This window comes from Manis pentadactyla, chromosome 3 (assembly GCF_030020395.1).
Source record: "Manis pentadactyla isolate mManPen7 chromosome 3, mManPen7.hap1, whole genome shotgun sequence".
NCBI lineage: Eukaryota > Metazoa > Chordata > Mammalia > Pholidota > Manidae > Manis > Manis pentadactyla.
Genome location: NC_080021.1, coordinates 58,259,931 through 58,264,707, shown reverse-complemented (window position 1 = coordinate 58,264,707; position 4,777 = coordinate 58,259,931). Strand labels below are relative to the sequence as shown.

Genomic DNA, 4,777 nt, shown 5'->3' with positions numbered 1-4,777 from the left:
CTAAAATGTAAACCAGACATTTTAGTAAGAAATGTGACATCATTTTAATATATGGAAATAATAATGTCTGTTTCTGAACCACTAAAGTTGAAATTTTACACATGGGTAAGTTCCCTTGAATTCATGATTAATTGCTTATTAAAATGGTTACGTTGGCAACTGCTACTTGTTTTCATAACTAATAACAAATAATAGTTTTTACAACTTTGACTTACAGAGAACCTTCTTAATGTAATTCAATAGCATTAAGTAAAAAGTGATACGATACCTTTATAAGCTACAAAATTTTTATATACCAAATAAAAATTGCCTATCAAGTATGAAATTCTCAAAACTGTAGACACAAAATACAACATATAATTTATCCCTTATTATAGCTGAGTGGACTTCTCTTACGAATTGTGATATAATATCCAGGTTTTTTATCTATTTTTTCTGAACAACAGAAAAAAGGATAGTGGTGACATAAACATACAATTTAAACTTCTATAAGTAGGCCCTCAATATAACTCCATTTTAATAAACATTTATTTTGCCAATTGCACTGCTGAGTTTTTGTGGTATAAAACTGAGTAAAACATGGCCCAACATCTTAAGAAATTTGTAATTAGGTAGGAATCATTCACTTAACAAATATTATAAAACACCTATATTGTGACAGGTAATTTTCTAATAGATGGGGTGGGGACAGGTGTACAGTGAACAAAACACACAAAATTACCTACCTTTATGGGAATTTCTATTTTAATAGAACAAAAAGAAATAATAAGCAAATAAAAAATAACATATTTTCAAGTTGTAAAAAGTGCTACCAAGAGAAAGCTGAAAAGGGGAATAAGGTGTATGTGTGTGGGGGTGGAGAGGGGAGCACAACTGTAATTTTTTTCTTGGATCACAGAAAACCTTAAGTATATTTAAAACTGTGAACCAGAGTCCATTCAGATAATCCCAGTCTTGGCAGCATCGGAGTTGGTCTAGTCTAAGGTAAGCCTTCTTCGCTCCTCGGGGTGTTGACCTTGGCCAGACCAGGGTGCAGAGCATCTTCACAGCTTGCTGGATCTGCTCTTGACAAGCACAGTGAGCACCAGGGGCTGTTGCTCTCCATTTCCACATGATCCTCTCAGAAATCAGGGGGAACTGATGGTGGCACAGCATTCAAGCCAATTCTTCCTGGGAACTCTCTGGAAAGCATAGGGCCTGCCTTCAGAGTTGTGATGTCCCAAGACACTGGAAGATGGGAGAACAGGGATTTTTCTTCTTTTAGCCATCGACCTCTTTCTGTACCACCTTCTTGATTTGCAAAGCCTTCTCTTTTGCTTCAGTTTCAGGAAAGGCTTCTTTCTTATCTCAATCATTTTCTTAGAAAGGGACAGTTGTAATTTCAAGTAGGATAGTCAAGAATGTCTTCTAGACAGTGCATTATTTAAACAAAGATTTGAAGGAAGTGGGAGAGTGAGGAATGCAGTATGTAGGACAAGTGCAAAGGCCCTGGGGTAGGATAGGAGTGCACCTAGTGTGTTAAAGGTAGGTGAGGCAGACATGAAAACACACTGTGGTAAACAGAACTTGTGGTAAAGAAAGTACTCCCAAGAAAGGAATGCTTAGACTTTACCTTGTATAACCAAGCATTTAAAGCATCGGGGTGAAGGGGAAAAAAATTAGTGAGAATGCTTTATATTTTGTTCTGGGTAACAGTTGCATGAGTACATACATGTCAGTACTTTTACTTAAAGGATCTCAACTATATTTGTAAACAGTGAAGTACTTAACCAATACAATAGTAAGGTAAAGATGTCTGTTCTGTCCAATTTGTGCACCTTAGGGGGAGTGGGGAGAAGATAAAGAAGTTAGGCCATATGAGTAAGAGCACGGGCATGGAAATTATTTTGCCTGAGTTAAAAATCCCAACTTTGCACTGGGCAAGTTACTTAACTTCTCTTTGCCTCATTTCCCACTTAAAGATGGAAATAATAATAGTTCCTTCATTGCAGGGATGGGTATGAAAATTAAATAAGATAATACACAGTAGAGGAGTGCCTCTGAAACTTTAATGTGCATACAAGTCTCTTTAAAATGCAAATTATGAGTCAGTAGGTCTAAGATGTCCCCTGAGACTCTGCATTTGTAACAAGCTCCCAATGATGCTCATGCTGCTGGTCCACAATCACACTTTTATTCAAGATTGTAAAGCATTTAAAACAGTGCCTGGCACACAGTATGCACTGAATAAATTTAGCTAGTATAATGCTTTCGCACAGTGAGTTGGCAGGGAAACTAGATTAAAAAGCCAACAATTTTCCCTCCTTCTCTATCAGATGTTTCCTGACAATATTGCATCCTTCAATAGAATTCTACTGCATTCTGAATTCAAGTAATGAAAGTGGATATAGATAACATGGTTTTCATTTTTTAAATCCATCAGTAGCAGCACCCAGCCCTCTCTGTGGATTTATGGTTTAGAGCTGTATGAAAGTAATCAATGATACCTTGTCCATAGTAGGCACTCAATAAACACTTACTGGATGAAAGAAATGTCCAGACTAAGAAAATCATCCCTCTAGGAATTAACAGTGCTGTTGGAGTTTGATTTTATTTTAGTACAGTGGTATGTGTGCCCAATCATTATGTCAAGAATATGGCAACTGTGTTCTAAAATCCAAAGTATGTTATTCTAGTCTGATTGCCTTAGGCTCTAATGCAATGCAGACTAACCCAACTACTTCCTTCTTCCTGTGCTCTTCAGCCCAGACTTCGCATGCTACCAGCGCCCTCTACTGTTCAGGAACAAGTCTGCACTCCCAAATCCATCCTTGGAACTGCAAATAGGAAATTAGACAACTGGATCTACTTATTACCCTAAGGTAGTTTGCATCTGTCTTTAAAGGAGGGAATGAGACAGTCTAGTAGCTGTCCACATCAGAAAGAGCTGCTCTCTGAGCAGGCTGATGGGCAGCTTACATGGGAAGCCAACGTGGATCCCCAGAGAGGAGAGAAAAGCTAATTGCAGCTTGTTGGCAGACCCCCTTTCCGTCCCTCACAAGCACTAACTTACTGTGTTAACCTCCTTTTTCCAACACTAGCCTCAATTTCACCCTTCATCCTCCTCCTCCTTGAGGTTAGTTGCATTGTGAGCCTTTCCACCAGTCCCTATTACACCTGCCAAACTATGATTCTCCTTTGGAGAATCTGGGGGAAAAAAAGTCCTCAGGTGAGAGCCACTTGCCCACTAAGTATGAACAGCTTTTCCTTCACTGTGATAGGTCCCCTCTTTTGTAGCATTACCTTAACTTTTTCCCAATGCTTTTTAGTATATTTAGAGTTGTGCGACCATCATCATAGTCTGATTTTACAACATTTTCATCATCTCAAAAAGAAATTCCCTATTCCCATTCAGTCCCCATTTCCCCCATTCCCCTCAGTCCTAGACAGCCATTAATCCACTTGCTCCTTTAAACCTGACTATTCTAAACATTTCCTAGAAATGGAATTATACAGTATGTGCTTTCTTAAGAAAGACTAGTTTCAGTAGTAGACTCACAGATGCTAGAAGTGACTAGTGGTTACCAAGGGGCAGAGCAAGGGGGATAAAAGGGCACAATACTCTGCAATCATAATATAAGTTGATCATGGGGACAGCAGTACAGCATGGAGAATATAGTCAATGATTCTGTAACATTTTTCTATGTTGATAGATAGTAACTGCACTAGAGGAGGTGAGGATTTGATGATGCAGGTAACTGTTGAGCCACCATGTTGTACATTTAAAACCAAAGTAAGATCGCATATCAACGATACTCCAATAAAAGAAAAGAATGATGATAATGCTTGAAAAAGGAAAAACAAAACAAACAAATGAAAAAAGAATGACTTGTTTCATTATCATGATTTCAAGTTGTAGCATATCTGAGTACTTCATTCCTTTTTGTTGCTGAATAATATTCCATTGTATGGATATACCAACTTTTACTTATTCATTTGCCATTTTATGGACATTTGGGTTGTTTCCACCTTCTGGCTATTGTAAAAATGCTGCTGTGAATATTCATTATATATATATGTATATGTGTATGTATATGTATATATGTATGTATGTATATGTAGGTGTGGATATATGTTTTCATTTCTCTTGGATAGATTGAAATTACTGGTTGTATGGTAACTCTTTGCTTACCATTTTGAGGAACTGCCAGATTGTTCACATCCCTTTACCTTATGTGGAACTTCATGACTCAACCCCACCTAAGAATAAAGAAAGATTGATAAGGGGGGAAATGTATCCTGATGAGTACTAAATGGAATGACTGATAAACTAAAATTATGATCAGGACATTTCTAACATACAAATGAGTCATCCTCAATTCTTCAAGAGCAAAAGCCCAGTTCCTGACCCAGGGAAATGTTTCTCTGTATTATTTACCTCTTAAGACTTTTTGATCTTTTCTTTCTTGACAGTTGTAAACATGACCACCAGCATGTTTTCACATTCCATTGAAGCATACTTTTCTGACCCTCTACTTAGAATTACTCCCACTTGGAATTTTATGATTTCTAAGCCTTCCGAGAAGCAAGCAGAGTAGTCATCCCTATTAGATAATTTGTGGAGTTTAGGATTGTTAAGCCACAGATTTAAATAGTCAAATAACTAAGTATTTCTTGAACATTTGCTCCCCATGCAGCAAAGTGGTAACAACAGAAAAGAGAGGACAGAGTTTCTTTCCTGAAGGAGTTTATAATCCAGCGGAGGAGGAAAATAAAATTTTAACTCAAATGACACAAG

General features: G+C 37.5%; 1 long non-coding RNA gene across 1 annotated transcript; it reads right to left on the bottom strand.

The window, feature by feature from the left end:
- Window positions 1-762: 762 nt before the first annotated feature.
- On the bottom strand, window positions 763-4,543 carry LOC118929385 (uncharacterized). The gene is made up of 3 exons (XR_005031563.2): window positions 4,418-4,543; window positions 4,172-4,239; window positions 763-1,227 (listed from the first exon to the last, which is right to left on the bottom strand). It is a non-coding gene; the product is annotated as an uncharacterized LOC118929385 (long non-coding RNA).
- Window positions 4,544-4,777: the final 234 nt, after the last annotated feature.